This window comes from Lepisosteus oculatus, unplaced genomic scaffold, assembly GCF_040954835.1.
Source record: "Lepisosteus oculatus isolate fLepOcu1 unplaced genomic scaffold, fLepOcu1.hap2 HAP2_SCAFFOLD_136, whole genome shotgun sequence".
NCBI classification, from domain to species: Eukaryota; Metazoa; Chordata; class Actinopteri; order Semionotiformes; family Lepisosteidae; genus Lepisosteus; species Lepisosteus oculatus.
This window is the reverse complement of record NW_027167685.1, coordinates 48,907-73,399: the sequence shown is the minus strand read 5'-3', so window position 1 is coordinate 73,399 and position 24,493 is coordinate 48,907. Positions and strand designations below refer to the sequence as shown.

The 24,493-nt window shown below is 47.8% G+C and overlaps 8 non-coding genes across 8 annotated transcripts; 3 read left to right on the top strand and 5 right to left on the bottom strand.

Annotated features, from left to right (window-relative positions):
• Nucleotides 1-1,011: 1,011 nt before the first annotated feature.
• Nucleotides 1,012-1,153, bottom strand: LOC138226376 (U4 spliceosomal RNA). Its single transcript, XR_011184513.1, has one exon. It is a non-coding gene; the product is annotated as a U4 spliceosomal RNA (small nuclear RNA).
• A 6,820-nt stretch (nucleotides 1,154-7,973) lies between these two features.
• trnav-aac (transfer RNA valine (anticodon AAC)) lies at nucleotides 7,974-8,046 on the top strand. Its single transcript has one exon. It is a non-coding gene; the product is annotated as a tRNA-Val (tRNA).
• Nucleotides 8,047-11,927: 3,881 nt separating this feature from the next.
• Nucleotides 11,928-12,009, bottom strand: trnas-gcu (transfer RNA serine (anticodon GCU)). The gene has a single exon. It is a non-coding gene; the product is annotated as a tRNA-Ser (tRNA).
• Nucleotides 12,010-17,166: 5,157 nt separating this feature from the next.
• Nucleotides 17,167-17,239, bottom strand: trnav-cac (transfer RNA valine (anticodon CAC)). Its single transcript has one exon. It is a non-coding gene; the product is annotated as a tRNA-Val (tRNA).
• Nucleotides 17,240-17,691: 452 nt separating this feature from the next.
• On the bottom strand, nucleotides 17,692-17,763 carry trnae-uuc (transfer RNA glutamic acid (anticodon UUC)). Its single transcript has one exon. It is a non-coding gene; the product is annotated as a tRNA-Glu (tRNA).
• A 4,294-nt stretch (nucleotides 17,764-22,057) lies between these two features.
• LOC138226373 (U4 spliceosomal RNA) lies at nucleotides 22,058-22,199 on the top strand. The gene has a single exon (XR_011184511.1). It is a non-coding gene; the product is annotated as a U4 spliceosomal RNA (small nuclear RNA).
• Nucleotides 22,200-23,021: 822 nt separating this feature from the next.
• trnag-ucc (transfer RNA glycine (anticodon UCC)) lies at nucleotides 23,022-23,093 on the bottom strand. Its single transcript has one exon. It is a non-coding gene; the product is annotated as a tRNA-Gly (tRNA).
• Nucleotides 23,094-23,743: 650 nt separating this feature from the next.
• On the top strand, nucleotides 23,744-23,885 carry LOC138226369 (U4 spliceosomal RNA). The gene has a single exon (XR_011184507.1). It is a non-coding gene; the product is annotated as a U4 spliceosomal RNA (small nuclear RNA).
• Nucleotides 23,886-24,493: the final 608 nt, after the last annotated feature.

The following is a 24,493-nucleotide window of genomic DNA, read 5'->3' as shown; positions in this document are numbered from 1 at the left end:
GGACTCCCCTTCTGCCTTTTCGACTTTGGACCTCGCCTCTCACCTCGGACTGTTTGCCACCAGTGTTCTCCCTGGATTACGACTTACCTTACACCTCTTGACCACGAAACAAAGCAAAGCAGAGCAAAACAAAACGAACAAACGAAAACCCTCACGTCCCGCACTTGCATATAACGCCGTTACGTGCCCAAGCGGTATTGTATGTCATCCTAGCACTGCACCCCGGGGCGTACGGTATATGGGAACGAGCACACGCCACGAATCGTCTCGAATCACTCCCTACAGCTGTAAGGAGCTTTGAAGCGTGCACCCCCAACATTCTTCTTTGCGCATCTGTGAAAGGTAAACTCTTGAGCAAACTCTGAACCAGCTCTAAGGAAACTAATCCGATTAGACGTTACTTTGACTCATCCTTTAAGGGACCCTTGTTAATTGGAGAAATCAATGATTTCGAATGAATTCTGTATGCGTTAAAAGACAGCTATACACAGAAAACATGCAGGACACTGCTCATGATGTTTCCCGAGCCGAAACACAGTGCGTTTTTCCAAGCCATTTGACAAAGCCCGCCCACTGAAAACTGCAGCAGATCGTGTAAAGGCGTTCAACTTTGTAACTACTGCACGCACAGGAAGCAGAATAAATTCCTCTTTTCAAACTGTCAAAGGTTTGCTGCAGGACATCGCACAATCTCTTTTGAACGGGGACAAACGATTTCTTATGGGGCGCAGTAAGTACAGACGTTTATAAAGCTCCACTCATGCCGACGATGCAGCATGAAGAAGCGCAACCTAACGTTTGACAGACAAAAGCCGGGCGCCGCTACAAGCAATATGAAATCAAACTGACAGCACACGGCGTTTCGCGCTGACTCAAAAGTGATCTCGACAGACGCTGTTCTCTGCATAACGCTGAAAGAGATAAAAAGCGTTTCTGTGGAAACGTAACAAGCTTGTTTCTTTCTATCATGATGTCACCATGACAAAATCTGTCTTTAAACACCTTGCTCAGTCTCTGACGAGACTGTCAAAAATTGCTTTCGCCGATTGTATTGCAAACCGGCGGAAGGGGGATATTGGGAAAATTTTTCAACTAGTAATAATCGCGCCTCGGCTAAACCTCACAGGCTACGATACTGCCACTGCGCAAAGCTGACGGTTGCCAGGCAACCGCGGGGATCCTACGGAAATCGTTATCAATCGTCTCATGGCATGTCGTTGCTGTAACGCTTCATATTTGTCGTCTTCTTCTTCTAGCTTGAGGTTTTGAAGAATTTCATGACAGACAAGGGCTCCGTCGGAAACAAAGGGCGTTGTGAGAAAACCGTTGCTTATTTTCAGCAGCAGAAATACAACCCTTTAAATACAAGATGACAGAACAATGACGAAGGGCATGCCGGGAGGAACTCATGCACTACAGAGGAAAGGGGGCGGGCACGTACAGTTCACATTCAAGCCACAAGTACTCTTCTCGGATGTTGCATAAACAAATCCTAACGTCCTGAAAGCATTGCAGCATGTTTGTGTCCCACTTCCCGTGGTTGCAGGACGACTGACACGAACGGACAAACACAATCTGTGGCGTTTAGCGTGACATAGTCTTGCAGGCATCGTGCTGTCTCACTGCAATACTATACCGCTGGAGGAAACAGCCCGGATTCGATGAGCCTTGGAATGTGACTAGGAAAGTGAAGCCTTTTGAAAGAGGTAAAACACTGCTCAAAGGAACTGAGGGAGAATCTTACAGGGGATTCTGAGCGGTGTCTAAATAAATAAATTCTTCAGTGTCTGCGGATGGCATTTTGCAGCTGGAAACAGATGTCGACGCTTTTTGAACAGAGCACCAAAAAAGCGTCTTTTTTGAAGGTACAGGTATTGAGCATTGGTGGTTCAGTGGAAGAATTCTTGCCTGCCAAGTAAGAGGCTCGGGTTCGATTCCTGGCCAATGCAGTGGCTTTTGCATGCTCACCACTATACCACCAACACACGCCCACAGGATCCCAGCAGGACACCACCAGAGAATGCTCACGATTTCGGAAGCTGTCTCCGGGATGTTCTGATTCCACACATCCTGAATAAATCATGATATTGTTAGTTGCTGTAGCTAGACGTTCAAATGAGTTTCATGGCCAGATGGACTGTTTCCTCCAGTGGTATAGTATTGCAGTGAGACAGCACGATGCCTGCAAGACTATGTCACGCTAAACGCCACAGATTGTGTTTGTCCAAATTTGAACTTTCACAAAAGCATGCTAGCAGACAAATGCGCCTCAGAGGACTTAAGGCTGGCTGTTATATGCTGGAATTACCTTTTTTTGACGCTCTTACGAATGCGATGTCAACGAAAACAGAACAAAGCACAAAAAAACCCTCAAGTCCTGCAGTTGGATAGAATGCCGTTACACGTCCAAGCCGTATTTGACTTCATCCTACCATTGCAACACGGGGCGTATATGGAAACGAACACACGCTACGAATTGTCTCTAATCAGTCCCTACAGTTGTAAGGCGCCTGGAAGCATGCACCCCCATCATTAATCTTTGCGCATCTGTGCAAGGTAAACTCTGGAGCAGTCTTTGAAACGGCTCAAAGGAAACACGTGATTGATTCCATGTGCATCTGGGGTTCATATCTTATTTACATTTAATTCAAGGGAAAGGCTTGGGTCAGTTTCAGACGGCCTCCAACAGCGAGATTCAAGCGCCCCACCTTCAGCCCAATCTGCGCCACCAGAACGCCAACGGCTCCTCTGCGCTCCGGGGTGCGGTTGTGACCCCGTAACCTAAAGTGTTGGTGGCAGACAAATGGAGACTAACAGGTGACGTCCTAGGACATGACTACATTGTGACACTCGGTGGGGATGGTGACCATTGCTTGGAAAAGAGTGCGAGGCCCCTTTAGAAAAACATTTTGTTAACAGGCATTCTGCCTCAGCCTAAACACCTATAGCTTGAAAAGCGCATGCTATTAGACAGGCACCTCTGCAAGACCTTAAGAGTCTCTTAAACTAGTGATAGTAAGGTGTTCCCAATGGGCGATGTTCGGCTTTCAAATCATCTCTCCTTGGAAGCGCCGAGATGCAGCTGTTTAAGGCTTAGAAGCACCTGACTGTTTCACTACCTAGCTGATCACTGTCAGTCAGGGAGCTCAGAGGTGAAAAGCCTGTCTGAGAGACAATTCGCCGTCGATCAGTTCAATATGTTCCGTACCAGCTCGGCGCACCTGAGATCATCTTGGTAGCCATGTAGCTCAGATGATTGAGAGCGTGTGTGTGTGTACCACCGTGATTGGATGCCGGTCCTTCTCAGGTCACAGTAAACCTTCTGCTGCCTAACTTCCCTTATTTTTGGGGATCCCTTTGAAAAAGCAAAGGAAAAAAAAACTGGCTCTTCATCAGCGTGATCAACCTCACCCAGTGTGGCGCAGTGGCCTAATGGCTAAGGCACTGGCACTCTAAGCCAGGGATTGTGGGTTCGAGTCCCATCTGGGGTGCTCCTGTCCCCTTTTGAGAGTACAAATGTCCTTGCAATTTGCGAAGCTACAACCCCACCTTACTCAGTGAGCGGCTCTGCTTTTCTCTCACATACAGTTGGAAGAAAAACTTTTGTAAACAGCCCTTCGGAATGATGTGGATTTCTGCATGAATGGCTCCTAACATGTGATCTTATCTTTATCTAAGTCATAATAATCAATAAAGAGAGTCTGATTTAACAAACAACACACGCCCAACATTTGACATTGCTGTTTTAACAAATGTTTTAAACAATCAAGGTCATTGATGGAAAAAGTACGTGAACCCTTATATTAAGGAGCTAGTGGAACCTCCTTTATTGACAAAAACCTCAACCCCCACTTTCTGTAGCGGCTGGTCAGACCTGAGCAGCGGTTAGGAGGTATTTTGGCCTATTCCTCTATGCAAAACTGTTTCAGTTCATGTATATTTTTGGGATGTCTTGCGCTGAACGGCCTGCTTCAGATCATGCCACAGCACTTCAATGGGATTGGGGTCAGGACTCTTACTTGGCCATCCCAAAATACGGAATTTCTTCTGTTTCAGCCACTCTGTTGTTGATGTACTCCTTTATTTTTGTCATGCTGCATGACCCAGCGTCTTTCGAGTTTTAGATCACAGGCAGACACCCTGACATTCTGCTGTAGAATTTCCTGATACATCTTGGAATTCATCGGTCCCTCGATGATTGCAAGCCGTACAGCCTCCGCCATGCTTCCCAGGTGGGATGAGGTTTTGGAGTTGGTATGCAGTGTTTTGTTATCTCCAAACATAACGCTGTGCACATTTACCAACAAGTTCAACTTTTGTCACGTCTGTCCACAGAACATTGTTCCAGGAGTTGCTGTGGAACATCCATGTGGTCTTTAGCAAACTTGAGAGGGGCAGTGGTGGTTTTTTTGTTGGGGAGAGCAGTGGTTTCCTCCGTGGTGACCTCGGATGATCACCACTCCTGTTCAGATTTCTTCTTATGGTGGACTCATGAACACAGACGTAAGACAAAGTCAACCACCTGTTCGCTAGATCCCATCCCCACTCAGCTAGTCAAAGATTCCCTCGAAGGACTGGCAGGACCTATAATTAGTATGATGAATGCATCGCTTGCGTCAGGCGTTGTACCTGATCAATTTAAGGTAGCAGTTGTTAGACCGCTCCTTAAGAAGTCAAATTTGGATCCACAAGTTCTTAACAACTACAGGCCTGTCTCAAAGGTCCCATTTCAATCTAAAAGTCTTGAAAGAATAGTTGTTGCCCAACGTCAATCGTATCTGGATTCAAATAATATAATTGAGAAATTTCAGTCTGGTTTCTGAAACTGCATTAACGAGAGTCGTAAATGATATTCTCTTAGCTACTGATGCGGGGAATGCAACAGTGCTTGTGCTTCTAGATCTTAGAGCTGCCTTTGACACGGTTGACCTCTCTGTTTTGTTACACAGGCTTGAGTTTGAGGTTGGCTTATCTGGAACCGTCCTTCAGTGGTTTACTTCACATTTTACTCATCGTTTTCATTATGTTCAAATATCTAATAATTGTACTGCTTCATCAACGTCACCAGTTCAATTTGGGGTACCAGACGGATCAGTGCCGGGACCAATATTGCTCTCTCTCTCTACATGCTGCTGCTAGGTAGGATAATAAGAAAAAAAACAATTGTACAATTGACAATGTAAAATGTTGTTTGTTGTTTGTTAAACAGGACTGTCTTTATTTATTATTATGCGTCAGATGAAGATCAGATCACATTTTAAGAGCCATTCATGTAGAAATCCAGATCATTCGTGTTTTAAAAGTCGCGGGAAAAGCGAAACGGGTGCTTTTCCTTTGTTGCGCAGACACACGACGACACCGTAGGCGGCAGGACTCGAAGCTTCGCAGGGAGACCCCGACGGCTTTCTAATCCATCGCCCTAACCACTCGGCCACGGCTGCAGCGCGCGCTGCTTTCTTGATACAGTCTAACATAGAGTGCCGGGCGGCGGTGGAAACCTTTTTCAAAGTCGCTTTTGGTTTAACAACAACAAAAAAAAATTTCACAAAATGCATGCTAGCAGACAAATGCGCCTCGGAGAACTTAAGGCTGGCTTCAAGTTGGAATGATAGTCTCCCCGTCCGGTCAGGAAAAGGGAACTTTGTTAGACAGAAAGAAGGAAGTAACAATAACGGAGAATTGTGTGCAAGGATTTTAGAAGCTGCGCAGCCCTGCAGTTTCAATAGCCCTTTTATTCGTGTTAGATGCTGGAATTGCCTTTTTTTGACGCTCTTACGAATGCGATGTCAACGAAAACAGAACAAAGCACAAAAAACCCTCAAGTCCTGCAGTTGGATAGTTGGATAGAATGCCGTTACGCGTCCAAGCCGTATTTTCAAGACGTGATTCCCTGAGTCCCAAAAATTTGTAAGTTCTTTGGATGATCTGTGGACCGATCTTTCACGATGAAGAATTCCTTAAGAAGAATAGATCTCGGCCCACCATCCCAATGCCTCCATCTCAAAACAGCAACCTCCCACTGCCCTTAGTCTGCAAGGCAGTCCTTTCAAGTGCGATGATGACGCCGGGACCTTCGTTGCCTATTGTACGAGCTGAACTTTTGTGCTCATCAATTCAACGCTCTTTCCATCAACTCATCTTGTCTTTTGACGCTTCGTGTTTTGTGCTCCTTTGACTATCGGCATATCGGGTGACTGCAAACACTGAAGTTCTTGCTTACGGAGTGTGGAACAGTGTTTTCAAGTGATCGCTGTTCTGTCATGTTGACGCCGAGTGAATCTTTCTTTGGCAACATGGGCAGGCTGACAGCAAAAGTAATGGCAAATTTCTTGACTTATTTCTGAATATGAATGTTCTTTAGAAAAGGGATGCGGCGTTGCTTCTCCCCCGTGTAAAGGTCACGCATTCCAGACGTGGTTATGAGCGAACAGTTGCCGCAAGTGTTTGAAAAGAGCAAGCAGCCATGCCCCGTGTGAGGATCAAACTCAGGACCTTCAGATAAAGAGACTGATGCGCTACCAACTACGCCAACGAGGCCAGCTGCAGTGCACAGCCGGAAAGTTTGCCTCATATGGATTTCAGTCGCCCGTTCCCTAATCTTCAGACGCCCTCTGCTGGATGTTGCATTTGCCTTTTGATCTCACCGATACTTTTTTGGTCTGTTTCTGTTGCGAGTCTGTTTTTCAGATCTCACCTAGCACAAGTCTCTCTGGCTGAAGTGGCCTCTCTGCTTCAGCATCGTGCCCTCACTCAGCCATTAAAAACGTCACTCGGACTTCTGACATGCTGACATGAAATGTCAAGAGAGAGTGGCGGAGACGCTTAAGGCAGAGAGAAGATGAAGAGGGGGCGTGGCTGTGAAATGATTGACAGCTGCATGACGCTCTCCATGCAAGGTGTGACCACAGGCTAAAGGACACCTTTCGGCACATCAAGCTCTAAGCACACACCTGGAGGACGTGGGAAACGATCCCGCTACCTCTCGCATGCAAAGCGAGCGCCGTACCATGCAAGCTAACCCCCCTCGCTGGGGCTCATGCCTCGGTGTCGCCTAGTGCCGCTTGTTCCCCTCTTACCGGGTGCAGTTCACTGCCCTTCGTCTGCAAGGCACTCGTGTAATTGCGGCTTTCTTGACTTATTGATGAAGGTCTGACTGGACGAGCGAATGACGCCTCTCCCCCGTCCTCAAGCTGGCTGACAGAATAAAATGGAAAGTGCTGCCGTGGCTCATTGGTTTAGGGGTATGATTCTCGCTTAGGGTGTGGGAGGTCCTGGGTTCAACTCGTGGATGAGCCCTTGTGTGTTCTTTTTGTCCTCGTCCACAAGACTGGGAACTGATATCCACATCACCTTGCAGCATCTGCTTATGGCAAACGATGGAATGTGACTAATGACTGAACGAGCCTGGTGAATACTCATCACGTGGCACAATGAGAGCGTGCAGTCAGCTGTCCAAGGCAGCAACCTCATTGCTCGTTCAAAAGAACACGTACTGAAAACTCATCACCACTATGTCGTAAATGAGCACCGCAATCGCTTGTTGTCATGCGTCCTTACTTGGGAAATGCAGAAGCAAAAACTGCCCTCTCTCAGCCACCGAAACGTGTGCGGCTCGCCTTGCACTCTCTGCGCCTCGCATATTTATGGAGCTGTCTGCTCTTCTTTCTGTTGAAGTACGCAAGTTACGTGGCGTACTGCAGACTATGATGTGCTCAATGACAGCTTTCAAGATTTGAAAACTATGAGCTTGATGGCTCAAGTCGAACGAATGTGGTTGTTACGCAATTGATGATCAAACGCACATATTCTAACGATTCGTGAGAGTATGTTCTAAAGATCCTTGGCTCAATCCCGGGTTTCGGCATTTTGTTTCATCGCTCCCTTTGTTCCTCTCTCCAGCGCCCCCTGCCTAAAATGACGCGTCCCTTTCTCAGCCCGAAACGCAAGCGATACACCAGCAGCAAACACTACAGGTTTCCGTAGTGTAGTGGTTATCACGTTCGCCTAACACGCGAAAGGTCCCCGGTTCGAGACCGGGCGGAAACAGCCTCGATTTGCACGCTCCTGTACTTCACAGAGGTATTGAGCGACCGGTCATTTGTTCCCAATGTATTTCCGGTGCCTTCATGCACTCTTGTACCAAACGCACGTTCCTTCTGTACGCGGAGCCGATCATTTGCAATTGGGCTGTGCCGACAGACCAGGACGAGCTCTGTCGGCTCAAAAGCAGCGCAGGACCTGCAAGAACAACAGAAAGATTAGCATCCAGCGGGGGCTTCTTAGTGAGCCCAAGATCTCATCAAGAATCGGCTCCAGCAACAGGGCTGGGCGCATTGTTCCATTCTCCGACCACTCTCGGTGTAAACAAGTCCCTCCTGGTCTCTGCTTGAATTGCACTTTCCTGCGTTTGCTTTGGTGTAACTGGCTTCCCCTGCATGGGCGAATGTGAAGAAGATCCTTAGTAAGTCATTGAAGAAACCCGAGAAGAGGTCGGAGTGGCCTCTGTCGTTCATCAACGATCCAGTCAGGCAGTACTCCTCTGTAAAGCGCCGTTCGTTCACATCGATTGGCTTTTTTTTGCCTTCATTCGTGCAAGTAGTAAAAGCAGACGCCCCTATTCTGCCGTGACCCCGATTCGAACCGGGGTTGTTGCGGCCACAACGCAAAGTACTGACCACTATACGATCACGGCGAGTTACCGATACACACGTGGCAGGGCGGAAAAGGCTGTGCTTTCTTCATGTGACATAATTCGGAAAAGTCCTGACGTTGCATTTCAACTGAGCCCCAGTATACATCGACCCTTCGACACTCTGAGTGACAACTCTCTTGCGTGTTTTCTAATATTTCTGTAGTTTGCTTGCATGATGCCCGGAACAGCAGGGTTGTGCGCTCCTATATCCTAGCGGTTAGGATTCCTGGTTTTCACCCAGGCGGCCAGAGCTGACCATCGCTGCAGGAGGTGGGAGAGTTACTCTGGTAGACAGGGCTGACCTTTGGCAATAGGATTTATACTCTCCAAGATGATATTTGCACTTTCTGGAGAGGCGATTTTCTCCACTTCAGTAGCCCGATTTCGTCGATTGCGTGGAGAGGGCTGTAGAATGTGGCGCCGCCTTTCCTGCACCGTCCATGACAGGCGTGCTGGACTCTGGAGAGAGAGCACGGTCCATCAGCGCACACCAATAAAGGCACTGGAAGCAGCTGAATCGCATTGGCGAAGCTCAGCGCTGGGCCGCTGGGCACATCTTACCACCGTTTCCGTAGTGTAGTGGTTATCACGTTTGCCTCACACGCGAAAGGTCCCCGGGTGGAAACAGACTTCAGACTTCTTTTGTCGCCACGCACAAAAGGGGATTGGGGATTCGCCTAGTGCTGTGATCGAACAGACCCACTCACCTCTTAGTGTGGCGGGATCTGCACAGTGCATGTCGCAGCGCATCCTGCTTTCACTTCAATGCGCGTCCTGATGTACCCCGGTCTCCCGCGTGACAGGTGGGGACAGGTGACAGGTCCTATACTAACGAGGAAGACATCGCTCTCTCCGACCCCCGGCATCGTGTCCCGACCCACCGTGCTGGAAAACGATGTGTGCTGTGATTCCTTTACGGAGCAGAAATGACAACCGAGGAGCCGAGAGATCATTTCAGCATTTCGCGTCTGAACGGAAAACACAAATGACCAACTCAGAATGACTTGCCTTTGACGCTTTTCAAAGCGTTCTTTGTGCACGACGACTGCGCCGCCTAGCAGATACAAATGGGTTGTACAACTTTGAACTAGCAAATGGAAGAGGGGCTAAGCCCCCTCTCTTTTAGCCCAGGTTCGATCTGTCTCCCAGAATCACCAGGGCGCACACACACACACCCGTGCCGTTGAAGTGCTCTGCTTCATTTCTAAGGGCAACTCAACATTCACTCCTACCCCGTGCAGAAAAGACAGTGTCTGCAGCAACAGCAGCTCAGGTCTCTGCACAGGAGCTAAGCTGCCCCCATCTCCTCTGCTCTGCGGCTCCTGCGGAGTGGAGTCCTGCCTGGAGCTGTGTTTGCAGGCGGCGGCTCCCCGCGCCCTGTCTGTGCGTCGTGAAATTAATTAATAAATTTATAAAGTTAATTTATAAAGTTAATAAAGTTATAAATTAGAAATTAATAACGATATAATTATATTCATGTACCGCAACACAAGAATAGTACACACTGTACATTGTCTGTCGATAATGTTTCTGTAGTGCTTTTTCAGCACTCAGCATGTGACTGTGCTGGTGGCGCTGTGGGTTAGGTTCCTGACTTCTATGTCACATGGTCTATGATTGAATCCCATGGAACTATGACTTTATTTTTTAACAAACATTTCTTTGAAAAAATGAAACAATTTCCCTTGGTCAGAGATTAAATAAAACCTCACTTTTTTTGAGGTTTTACTGTGCAGAGTGAGGTTTTACCTCACTTTTTTTTAGCAGAAGGTTTACTGTTACCTGAGAAGGGCCGGCATCCAATCACGGTGGTACACACACACGCTCTCACTCATATGAGCTACACGGCTACCAAGATGATCTCGGGTGCGCCGAGCTGGTACGGAACATATTGAACTGATCGACGGCGAATTGTCTCTCAGACAGGCTTTTCACCTCTAAGCTCCCTGACTGACAGTGATCAGCTAGGTAGTGAAACAGTCAGCTGCTTCTAAGCCTTAAACAGCTGCATCTCGGCGCTTCCACGGAGAGATGATTTGAAAGCCGAACATCGCCCATTGGGAACACCTTACTATCACTAGTTTAAGAGACTCTTAAGGTCTTGCAGAGGTGCCTGTCTAATAGCATGCACTTTGCAAGCTATAGGTGTTTAGGCTGAGGCAGAATGCCTGTTAACAAAATGTTTTTCTAAAGGTGTGTCCAAGTGGCTGCAAAAGGACAACACTCCTGGGGCGCCGTGGCTCAGCTCCTGCACTTGATTATAATGCCGATACGTGTCAAAGCAGTAATTTACGTCATCCTACCACTGCAACACGGGGAATAGAAAGAAATGAGCACACGCTACGAATCGTCTCAATCACTCCCTAGAGTCGTAAGGCGCATTGAAGGGTGCACCCCCATCATTAATCGTTGCGCCTCTGTGAAAGGAAAGCTCTTGGGCAGTCTTTGAAACAGCTCGGATGAAACACTTGATTGCTTCCATGTGCATCTGGAGCCCACTTCTTATTTTCACTTCACGCCGCCCAAAGCATTTCTAAAACAGGAGATTCGCGTTTGGGAATGCGCCCTGCCCTACAAATAAAACAGGTCTACGGCTCTGAAACCTGCTCCACGGAAAACAGCTCTGTTGCGCTTTTGATCAAAGGGAGATTCGCTGTTCTTACTTTTTGATGACATAACACCCAAAGGGGCTTCTTTGGAGCTGGATTCCAACCAGCAACCTTAAGTTTCTTGGCGGTATCCTTTACAGTCCTCTGTTCGGTCAACAAGGGACTGAAGGGGGCAGCTTTCCTCACACATACAGTGCAATGTACTGTATTGTTCCCCTTCATTGAATTCGCAGTTCTGCATCAGACCTCTAACTCGTTTCCTTAGCTTGGATTTAAGCCACGAAGCAGGCTTCTACTGTAGAAACGTCTAGAGGAATCACAAACTATTTGAGAGGCCACCATCCCAGGGGGAACTGACAAAGTCTATCCCTAAACACCTAGTGCAGTCTCTCAAGAGACTGTCAAAAACCGCTTTCTCCGTTTGCGTTGCGAGTAAGTGAAACCGCAGTCTCAACCCAGAGCCACTTGGCAGCAGCGGCACGTAAATACCGTTACTGTTACTGCTCGAGACTGACGTTAGCCTACTATACCATGTTCAGCCACCGCTAGAAAATGTACGGCTCTAGAACCTGAGCAAACGACAGGAGTGCCAACGCTGAACGGGCACACGTGTCAGACATGGAGAACGACGAGGATGGGATTCGAACCCATGCGTGCAGAGCACAATGGATTAGCAGTCCATCGCCTTAACCACTCGGCCACCTCGTCAACGACACTGGGCTGTCCGGACATGGGTTGGCGCACTCCAAATGATCTTTTTCTTTTTTTTCCCTCATACTCGAGGGTCATTTTCATGTTCCACATGCGATTTCAACATTTTCCTTGGGAGATGTCAAGCCAGCAAGCCACTGCTGTGGTTCAGTGGCCAGTGTGGAGTTCAGTGGCCCTGTTGTACACAGAAAGCACATTGAGCTCCTTGGACATGAAAAGTTCCAGATAAAAGCCATTTGTCACCCTTTCTCTTGGTGTTGATGTTGCTATTGTATGTAAAGGTGGCAACTTGCTCAGCGAGCAGGCGGAGCACACACCGAATGCAGATGTGTCTGAGTGGTGTGTCCAAGTGGCTGCAAAAGGACAGCTTTCCTGGGACGCCGTGGCTTAGTTGCTTAAGGCGCCTGTCTAGTAAACAGGAAACCCTAGTTCAGAATCCCAGCGGTGCCTTTTTTGTTCTGTCTTCTCGAACAGAACTGGTCATTATGGACAACTGCCTTCGGCTAGACTTAATTAAATGCAAGCATTCATTTCCTGTCTTGAACGACTTGTTTTTCTTAAAATGGATGCAACTTGCAAAACATGAAATACAAACCTTCCTAATCAGCGCTTGCGGCTAGCAAAAAAAAAAAAGAAGTCAGCAATGTTTTTTTCTTTAACCTTAACCCTGCTAATGGAGAAGAGTTAAACGACCGAGTCTATGCAGCTTAAACGGTCCGCACGTCGGGTTCTTAGCTGAAAGGGTGGTAAATCACGCTCACCCCAGTCCTTAATCTTTTAAAGAGGATACAAAATTGAACCTAGTCGCCACATCACATACATCCTGTTCAACGATAAAAAGGTAACGTCTATCCTCGCTCCAGAGTAAATCTCACGTTGAGGGCATATTTTTTTCCACTTTACCATGAGTCCGGCTCGGCTGCACAGAGGCGAGAGCAGAGCAATGAGGTCACGGGGACAGGGGAGTCACACGCTGGCTGTTTGAACACGCGGAAGATCACTGAGGGATCCACAGTATGTGGACCCTCCGTGCGCCATCAGTCCGCACTCCGGACTCTGAATCCTGCCATCCGAGTTAAGATCTCGGCGGAACCTGAAGCGCAGTTCCTTCTTAAAATGTAATCTGGTGAGCATTTCTAGAATCGTACTTGTATAGATGCAGCCTTTAATGTGTTGCTAGGTTAAAATTGATGACTTCTTGAACTTCAGTAGGCAACTGCCCTCTTGGTTTCGGATTTAATGTCTTTATTACAGGGGCGCTTTTATGAAGACAGAGTCATGTTCAGGTACTTTGCTTGATGGAGGAAGCTCATTTCGGACTCTGTGATCTGCTCACCTGGAAAGGTCTGCTGTACTACTACAAGAGAGAAGTAGAGTCTGGAAGAAGGGACAATTTTATGATGCTTTGGAAGATAATGTTTTTTTTTCTTTGAAATCGAAATGAATCAGAATATCAGTGCAAAAGACAAACTCTTGGTTTGGTTTAAAGAGATATGGTTTTAAAACAGACAAAATGAAGAAAACAGGTGTTTCTCACTTTTAGAAAAGAATGAACCGGGGGTAATATTTTACTAGTTGCAGTGCTGATCTCACTGGGTTACAGTCCTGCAATGTCACACCAGGGCCAGTGGCGCAATGAATAACGCGTCTGACTACGGATCAGGAGATTGCGGGTTGGACTCCTGCCTGGCTCGGGTTGTTTTTAAACGCATCGGGCTACTCCCTAAGCAGTCTGTGCTACTTACGGGCCTTCAAAAAAGACGCTTTTTTGGTGCTCTGTGCAAAAAGCGTCGACATCTGCTTCCAGCTGTAAAATGCCATTCGCGGACGCTGAAGAACTTATTTGCAAGGGAGCGGGTACAAGCAATTTGGCATTTTAAAACCACCAGGAACACCGAACAGGGGCGCTTCTTTGCTTGCGCCGAAACACAACGACAGGAGGTGGACAACGTAGTCGGCAGGATTCGAACCTCTTTCTGTCTATTATATACTAAATGTTCTCTTGTCTGTCTCTTGTTTGTATAGAACTGAATGTCCCTGACAATGTACTGTTAGTTTTAATTGAAGAACGGCATTTGTGTTCAAATATATCAGACAAGTTTACGTAACTGCTCATGCGACACTCAGTTGTAATTAGTCAAGAAATAAAGTCGAACAACAGCTGCGGGTTTGATTCTGAACGTATGAGATTTCAGCGCCTTTTACTTCCATTGACAAATGATAGAGATTCGAAGAGAGATCCTTCAGACCAGCAAGCAAACCCACGGCTATTTCGGTTTTCTATCTAGGCAACGTTGGTGTCTGCAATAGCATACATGAAAGCGTGATGCAATTTCTGTGGCTACATTTGTTGCACGTCATGCACAGTAAGAGTGTTTCTAACACCAAATAAAAAGTCAACAATTAGCGATCACGCCTTCTCCTCAGTTAACCCACTGAAACCCTTGCTGTTAACAGTTCTTTACTGCGTGGTTTACGAGCACCTACATATCGTGTCGGTTCTTTCAGCTTTATTCATTAGGTTTTCAAAGGCATAAGCCACCAGAGGTGCGAACGCAAAATGTGTGGTTATCTGAAGAATTGCTTTCAATGGCAGCGGGTCCAAGCGATTTAGCGTTTTTATAGTACCGGGAAAGGAGAAACGGCACTTTGCCTTTGCCGCGCAGGCACAAGGCGACGTGCGGCAGACGCCGGAGTCGGTAAATTCCGAACCTGCGCGGGGAAGCCCCAACGCACTTAACCACTCGGCCACGACAAAAGCGAGCTCGCTGCCGCCGCATTCCTCCTATAATCTAACACGGAGTGCGAGGTGGCTGCGGAAACCTTTTTAAAGTCGCTCTCCGTTAAAAAAAAAATACCTTTCACAAGATTCGTGCCGGCAGACAGACACGCCTCAGAGGGTTTAAGGCTGGCTTCACGTTCAAATGATAAAGTCCCCCAGTCCGGATGTCAAAATGCAACTTTGGCAGACAGAAAAAACATCAACAAACCACAAATGGTTTTTACAAGCTGCACCACACTGCACTTTCAAAAGCATTTACATTCGTGTTAGACGCAGGAATTGCCTTTGATTTGCGCGCTTACGAACGCCATGGAAAACGAAACAAAACTAAAGCCCTCAGCTCCTGCACTTGATTATATTGCCGTTACGTGTCGAAGCAGGAATTTATGTCATCCTACCACTGCAACACGGGGAATAGAGAGAAATGAGTACACGCTACGAATTGTCTCTAATCAGTCCCTACAGTTGTAAGGCGCCTGGAAGCGTGCACCCCCATCATTAATCTTTGCGCATCTGTGCAAGGTAAACTCTGGAGCAGTCTTTGAAACGGCTCAAAGGAAACACGTGATTGATTCCATGTGCATCTGGGGTTCATTTCTTATTTACATTTAATTCAAGGGAAAGGCTTGGGTCAGTTTCAGACGGCCTCCAACAGCGAGATTCAAGCGCCCCACCTTCAGCCCAATCTGCGCAGCCAGAACGCCAACGGCTCCTATGCTCTCCGGGGTGCGGTTGTGACCCCGTAACCTAAAATGTTGGTGGCAGACAAATGGAGACTAACAGGTGACGTCCTAGGACATGACTACATTGTGGGGATGGTGACCATTGCTTGGAAAAGAGTGCGAGGCCCCTTTAGAAAAACATTTTGTTAACAGGCATTCTGCCTCAGCCTAAACACCTATAGCTTGCAAAGCGCATGCTATTAGACAGGCACCTCTGCAAGACCTTAAGAGTCTCTTAAACTAGTGATAGTAAGGTGTTCCCAATGGGTGATGTTCGGCTTTAAAATCATCTCTCCGTGGAAGCGCCGAGATGCAGCTGTTTAAGGCTTAGAAGCAGCTGACTGTTTCACTACCTAGCTGATCACTGTCAGTCAGGGAGCTTAGAGGTGAAAAGCCTGTCTGAGAGACAATTCGCCATCGATCAGTTCAATATGTTCCGTACCAGCTCGGCGCACCCGAGATCATCTTGGTAGCCGTGTAGCTCAGATGAGTGAGAGCTTGTGTGTATTTACCACCGTGATTGGATGCCGGCCCTTCTCAGGTCACAGTAAACCTTCTGCTCAAAAAAAGTGAGGTAAAACCTCACTCTGCACAGTAAAACCTAAAAAAGTGAGGTTTTATTTAATCTCTGACCAAGGGAAACGTTTCATTTTTTCAAAGAAATGTTTGTTAAAAAATAAAGTCATAGTTCCATGGGATTCAATCATAGACCGTGTGACATGGAAGTCAGGAACCTAACCCACTAAAGCACTACAGAAACATTATCGACAGACAATGTACAGCGTGTACTATTCTTGTGTTGCGGTACATGAATATAATTATATCGTTATTAATTTCTAATTTATAACTTTATTAACTTTATAAATTTATTAACGTTATTAATTAATTTCACGACGCACAGACAGAGCGTGGGGAGCCGCCGCCTGCAAACACGGCTCCAGGCAGGACTCCGCTCTGCAGGAGCCGCAGAGCAGAGGAGATGGGGGCAGCTTAGCTCCTGTGCAGAGACCTGAGCTGTTGTTGCTGCGGACGCTGTCTTTTCTGCACTCGGGGTAGGAGTGAATGTTGAGTTGCCCTTAGAAATGAAGCAGAGCACTTCAACGGCACGGGTGTGTGTGTGTGCGCCCTGGTGATTCTGGGAGACAGATCGAACCTGGGCTAAAAGAGAGGGGGCTTAGCCCTCTTCCATTTACTAGTTCAAAGTTGTACAACCCATTTGTATCTGCTAGGCGGCGCAGTCGTCGTGCACAAAGAACGCTTTGAAAAGCGTCAAAGGCAAGTCATTCTGAGTTGGTCGTTTGTGTTTTCCGTTCAGACGCGAAATGCTGAAATGATCTCTCGGCTCCTCGGTTGTCATTTCTGCTCCGTAAAGGAATCACAGCACGCGTCGGCTTCCAGCACGGTGGGTCGGGACACGATGCCGGGGGGTCGGAGAGAGCGATGTCTTCCTCGTTATTATAGGACCTGTCACCTGTCCCCACCTGTCACGCGGGAGACCGGGGTACATCAGGACGCGCATTGAAGTGAAAGAAGGATGCGCTGCGACATGCACTGTGCAGATCCCGCCACACTAAGAGGTGAGTGGGTCTGTTCGATCACAGCGCTAGGCGAATCCCCAATCCCCTTTTGTGCGTGGCGACAAAAGAAGTCTGTTTTCGCCCGGTTTCAAACCGGGGACCTTTCGCGTGTGAGGCGAACGTGATAACCACTACACTACGGAAACGGTGGTAAGACATGCCCAGCGGCCCAGTGCTGAGCTTCGCCAATGCGATTCAGCTGCTTCCAGTGCCTTTATTGGAGTGCGCTGATGGACCGTGCTCTCTCTCCAGAGACCAGCACGCCTGTCATGGACGGAGCAGGAAAGGCGGCGTCACATTCTACAGCCCTCTCCACGCAATCGACGAAATCGGGCTGCTGACGTGGAGAAAATCGCCTCTCCAGAAAGTGCAAATATCATCTTGGAGAGTATAGATCCTATTGCCGAAGGTCAGCCCTGTCTACCAGAGTAACCCTCCCACCTCCTGCAGCGATGGTCAGCTGGTCTCACACGCGAGAAGTTTCGGCTGGAAACAAGCGCCCCCTCTTCTCGCACGTTTTGCACGTTCGAGTAGTTTTAATGCGGCTCCTTCGTACACGGTGCTGATCTTTTGGAAAGCAGGAGGCAAAACTGACACGTTCCCATACCGGGAGTCGAACCAGGGCCGCCTGGGTGAAAACCAGGAATCCTAACCACTAGACCATATGGCAGCGAACAACCCTCCTGTTCCCGGCATCATGCAAGCAAACTACATAAATATGAGAAAACGCAAGAGAGTTGTCACTCAAAGTGTCGAAGGGTCGATGTATACTGGGACTCAGTTGAAATGCAACGTCAGGACTTTTCCGTTTATGTCACACGAAGAGAGCACAGCCTTTTCCGCCCTGCCACGTGTGTATCGGTAACTCGCCGTGATCGTATAGTGGTCAGTACTTTGCGTTGTGGCCGCAACAACCCTGGTTCAAATCTGGGTCACGGCAGAATAGGGGCGTCTGCTTTTACTACTTGCATGAATGAAGGCAAAAAAAAGCCAATCGATGTGAACGAACGGCGCTTTACAGAGGAGTACTGCCTGACTGGATCGTTGATGAACGACAGAGGCCACTCCGACCTCTTCTCGGGTTTCTTCAATGACTTACTAAGGATCTTCTTCACATTCGCCCATGCAGGGGAAGCCAGTTACACCAAAGCAAACGCAGGAAAGTGCATTTCATGCAGAGACCAGGAGGGACCTGTTTACACCAAGAGTGGTCGGAGTATGGAACAATGCGCCCAGCCCTGTTGCTGGAGTCGATTCTTGATTAGATTTTGGGCTCACTAAGAGGCCCCCGCTGGGTACTAATCTTTCTGTTGTTCTCGCAGGTGTTGCGCTGCTTTTGAGCCGACAGCTCGTCTTGTTCTGTCGGGACAGCCCAATTGCAAATGATCGGCTCCAGGTACAGAAAAAACGTGCGTTTGGTACAAGAGTGCATGAACGCACCGGAAGTACATTGGGAACAAATGACTGGTGGTTCAAGACCTCTGTGAAGTGCAGGAGCGTGCAAGAAGAGGCTGTTTGCACCCAGTCTCGAACCTGGGACCTTTCGCATGTTAGGCAAACATGATAACCACTACACTACGGAAACCTGTACGGTTTGTTGCTGGTGTATCGCTTGCGTTTCGGGCTGAGAAAGGGACGCGTCATTTTAGGCAGGGGGCGCTGGAGAGAGGAACAAAGGGAGCGATGAAACAAAATGCCGAAACCCGGGATCGAGCCAGGGACCTTTAGAACATACTCTCACGAATCGTTAGAATATGTGCGTTTGATCATCAATTGCGTAACAACCACATTCGTTCGACTTGAGCCATCAAGCTCATAGTTTTCAAATCTTGAAAGCTGTCATTGAGCACATCATAGTCTGCAGTACGCCCCGTAACTTGCGTACTTCAACAGAAAGAAGAGCAGACAGCTCCATAAATATGCGAGGCGCAGAGAGTGCAAGGCGAGCCGCACACGTTTCGGTGGCTGAGAGAGGGCAGTTTTTGCTTCTGCATTTCCCAAGTAAGGACGCATGACAACAAGCGATTGCGGTGCTCATTTACGACATAGTGGTGATGAGTTTTCAGTACGTGTTCTTTTGAACGAGCAATGAGGTTGCTGCCTTGGACAGCTGACTGCACGCTCTCATTGTGCCACGTGATGAGTATTCACCAGGCTCGTTCAGTCATTAGTCACATTCCATCGTTTGCTATAAGCAGATGCTGCAAGGTGATGTGGATATCAGTTCTCAGTCTTGTGGACGAGGACAAAAAGAGCACACAAGGGCTCAGCCGGGAGTTGAACCCGGGACCTCCCACACCCTAAGCGAGAATCATACCCCTAAACCAATGAGCCACGGCAGCACTTTCTATTTTATCCTGTCAGCGAGCTTGAGGACGGGGGAGAGGCGTCATTCGCTCGTCCAGTCAGACCTTTAGCTTGCATGGTACAGCGCTCGCTTTGCATGCGAGAGGTAGCGGGATCGTTTCCCACGTCCTCCAGGTGTGTGCTTAGAGCTTGATGTGCTGAAAGGTGTCCTTTAGCCTGTGGTCACACCTTGCATGGAGAGCGTCATGCAGCTGTCAATCATTTCGCAGCCACGCCCCCTCTTCATCTTCTCTCTGCCTTAAGCGTCTCCGCCACTCTCTCTTGACATTTCATGTCAGCATGTCAGAAGTCCGAGTGACGTTTTTAATGGCTGAGTGAGGGCACGATGCTGAAGCAGAGAGGCCACTTCAGCCAGAGAGACTTGTGCTAGGTGAGATCTGAAAAACGGACTCGCAACAGAAACAGACCAAAAAAGTATCGGTGAGATCAAAAGGCAAATGCAACATCCAGCAGAGGGCGTCTGAAGATTAGGGAACGGGCGACTGAAATCCATATGAGGCAAACTTTCCGGCTGTGCACTGCAGCTGGCCTCGTTGGCGTAGTTGGTAGCGCGTCAGTCTCTTTATCTGAAGGTCCTGAGTTTGATCCTCACACGGGGCATGGCTGCTTGCTCTTTTCAAACACTTGCGGCAACTGTTCGCTCATAACCACGTCTGGAATGCGTGACCTTTACACGGGGGAGAAGCAATGCCGCATCCCTTTTCTAAAGAACATTCATATTCAGAAATAAGTCAAGAAATTTGCCATTACTTTTGCTGTCAGCCTGCCCATGTTGCCAAAGAAAGATTCACTCGGCGTCAACATGACAGAAAAGCGATCACTTGAAAACACTGTTCCACACTCCGTAAGCAAGAACTTCAGTGTTTGCAGTCACCCGATATGCCGATAGTCAAAGGAGCACAAAACACGAAGCGTCAAAAGACAAGATGAGTTGATGGAAAGAGCGTTGAATTGATGAGCACAAAAGTTCAGCTCGTACAATAGGCAACGAAGGTCCCGGCGTCATCATCGCACTTGAAAGGACTGCCTTGCAGACTAAGGGCAGTGGGAGGTTGCTGTTTTGAGATGGAGGCATTGGGATGGTGGGCCGAGATCTATTCTTCTTAAGGAATTCTTCATCGTGAAAGATCGGTCCACAGGTCATCCAAAGAACTTACAAATTTTTTGGACTCAGGGAATCACGTCTTGAAAATACGGCTTGGACGCGTAACGGCATTCTATCCAACTATCCAACTGCAGGACTTGAGGGTTTTTTGTGCTTTGTTCTGTTTTCGTTGACATCGCATTCGTAAGAGCGTCAAAAAAGGCAATTCCAGCATCTAACACGAATAAAAGGGCTATTGAAACTGCAGGGCTGCGCAGCTTCTAAAATCCTTGCACACAATTCTCCGTTATTGTTACTTCCTTCTTTCTGTCTAACAAAGTTCCCTTTTCCTAACCGGACGGGGAGACTTTATCATTCCAACTTGAAGCCAGCCTTAAGTCCTCTGAGGCGCATTTGTCTGCTAGCATGCTTTTGTGAAAGTTCAAATTTGGACAAACACAATCTGTGGCGTTTAGCGTGACATAGTCTTGCAGGCATCGTGCTGTCTCACTGCAATACTATACCGCTGGAGGAAACAGTCCATCTGGCCATGAAACTCATTTGAACGTCTAGCTACAGCAATATCATGATTTATTCAGGATGTGTGGAATCAGCACGTCCCGGAGACAGCTTCCGAAATCGTGAGCATTCTCTGGTGGTGTCCTGCTGGGATCCTGTGGGCGTGTGTTGGTGGTATAGTGGTGAGCATGCAAAAGCCACTGCATTGGTCAGGAATCGAACCCGAGCCTCTTACTTGGCAGGCAAGAATTCTTCCACTGAACCACCAATGCTCAATACCTGTACCTTCAAAAAAGACGCTTTTTTGGTGCTCTGTTCAAAAAGCGTCGACATCTGTTTCCAGCTGCAAAATGCCATCCGCGGACGCTGAAGAATTTATTTATTTAGACACCGCTCAGAATCCCCTGTAAGATTCTCCCTCAGTTCCTTTGAGCAGTGTTTTACCTCTTTCAAAAGGTTTCACTTTCCTAGTCACATTCCAAGGCTCATCGAACCCGGGCTGTTTCCTCCAGCGGTATAGTATTGCAGTGAGACAGCAAGATGCCTGCAAGACTATGTCACGCTAAACGCCACAGATTGTGTTTGTCCGTTCGTGTCAGTCGTCCTGCAACCACGGGAAGTGGGACACAAACATGCTGCAATGCTTTCAAGACGTTAGGATTTGTTTGTGTAACATCCGAGAAGAGTACTTGTGGCTTGAATGTGAACTGTACGTGCCCGCCCCCTTTCCTCTGTAGTGCATGAGTTCCTCCCGGCACGCCCTTCGTCATTGTTCTGTCATCTTGTATTTAAAGGCTTGTATTTCTGCTGCTGAAAATAAGCAACGGTTTTCTCACAACGCCCTTTGTTTCCGACGGAGCCCTTGTCTGTCATGAAATTCTTCAAAACCTCAAACTAGAAGAAGACGACAAATATGAAGCGTTACCGCAACGACATGCCATGAGACGATCGATAACGATTTCCATAGGATCCCCGCGGTTGCCTGGCAACCGTCAGCTTTGCGCAGTGGCAGTATCGTAGCCTGTGAGGTTTAGCCGAGGCGCGATTATTGCTAGTTGAAAACTTTTCCCAATACCCCGCTTCCGCCGGTTTGCAATACAATCGGCGAAAGCAATTTTTGACAGTTTCGTCAGAGACTGAGCAAGGTGTTTAAAGACAGATTTGGTCATGGTGACATCATGGTAGAAAGAAACGAGCTTGTTACGTCTCAACAGAAACGCTCCTTAGCTCTTTCAGCGTTATGCAGAGAACAGCGTCTGTCGAGATCACTTTTGAGTCAGCGCGAAACGCCGTGTGCTGTCAGTTTGATTTCATATTGCTCGTAGCGGCGCCCGGCTTTTGTCTGTCAAACGTTAGGTTGCGCTTCTTCATGCTGCATCGTCGGCATGAGTGGAGCTTTTTAAACGTCTGTACTTACTGCGCCCCATAAGAAATGGTTTGTCCCCGTTCAAAAGAGATTGTGCGATGTCCTGCAGCGTTCGCAAAGCAAACCTTTGACAGTTTGAAAAGAGGAATTTATTCTGCTTCCTGTGCGTGCAGTAGTTACAAAGTTGAACGTCTTTACACGATGTGCTGCAGTTTTCAGTGGGCGGGCTTTGTCAGATGGCTTGGAAAAACGCACTGAGACATCACGAGCAGTGTCCGGCATGTTTTCTGTGTATAGCTGTCTTTTAACGCATACAGAATTCATTCGAAATCATTGATTTCTCCTATTAACAAGGGTCCCTTTTTGAACCTGCCAGAAGCATTCTTTCAATGTAACAGATTTACTCCGGGGAAAGGCAGCATGACATTGAAAGTAGCTCAAGCTTTCAGCACCCGTATCGGACTGCGTGTATGCAGACACCGCTCAGAATCCCCTGTAAGATTCTCCTTCAATTCCGTTTTGCTCTTTCAAAAGGCTTCGCTTTGCTAGTCACAATCCAAGGCTCATGACAGCATTTGGAACCAATCGGCACTGCGTTGGCCGGGAATCGAACCCGGGTCAACTGCTTGGAAGGCAGCTATGCTCACCACTATACCACCAACGCACGCCCACAGGCGCCCTGCAGGACACCACCAGAGAATGCTCACGATTTCGGAAGCTGTCTCCGGGACGTGCTGATTCCACACATCCTGAATAAATCATGATATTGTTAGTTGCTGTAGCTAGACGTTCAAATGAGTTTCATGGCCAGATGGACTGTTTCCTCCAGCGGTATAGTATTGCAGTGAGACAGCACGATGCCTGCAAGACTATGTCACGCTAAACGCCACAGATTGTGTTTGTCCGTTCGTGTCAGTCGTCCTGCAGCCACGGGAAGTGGGACACAAACATGCTGCAATGCTTTCAAGACGTTAGGATTTGTTTGTGTAACATCCGAGAAGAGTACTTGTGGCTTGAATGTGAACTGTACGTGCCCGCCCCCTTTCCTCTGTAGTGCATGAGTTCCTCCCGGCACGCCCTTCGTCATTGTTCTGTCATCTTGTATTTAAAGGCTTGTATTTCTGCTGCTGAAAATAAGCAACGGTTTTCTCACAACGCCCTTTGTTCCCAACGGAGCCCTTGTCTGTCATGAAATTCTTCAAAACCTCAAGCTAGAAGAAGAAGACGACAAATATGAAGCGTTACCGCAACGACATGCCATGAGACGATCGATAACGATTTCCATAGGATCCCCGCGGTTGCCTGGCAACCGTCAGCTTTGCGCAGTGGCAGTATCGTAGCCTGTGAGGTTTAGCCGAGGCGCGATTATTGCTAGTTGAAAACTTTTCCCAATACCCCGCTTCCGCCGGTTTGCAATACAATCGGCGAAAGCAATTTTTGACAGTCTCGTCAGAGACTGAGCAAGGTGTTTAAAGACAGATTTGGTCATGGTGACATCATGGTAGAAAGAAACGAGCTTGTTACGTCTCAACAGAAACGCTCTTTAGCTCTTTCAGCGTTATGCAGAGAACAGCGTCTGTCGAGATCACTTTTGAGTCAGCGCGAAACGCCGTGTGCTGTCAGTTTGATTTCATATTGCTCGTAGCGGCGCCCGGCTTTTGTCTGTCAAACGTTAGGTTGCGCTTCTTCATGCTGCATCGTCGGCATGAGTGGAGCTTTTTAAACGTCTGTACTTACTGCGCCCCATAAGAAATGGTTTGTCCCCGTTCAAAAGAGATTGTGCGATGTCCTGCAGCGTTCGCAAAGCAAACCTTTGACAGTTTGAAAAGAGGAATTTATTCTGCTTCCTGTGCGTGCAGTAGTTACAAAGTTGAACGTCTTTACACGATGTGCTGCAGTTTTCAGTGGGCGGGCTTTGTCAGATGGCTTGGAAAAACGCACTGAGACATCATGAGCAGTGTCCGGCATGTTTTCTGTGTATAGCTGTCTTTTAACGCATACAGAATTCATTCGAAATCATTGATTTCTCCTATTAACAAGGGTCCCTTTTTGAACCTGCCAGAA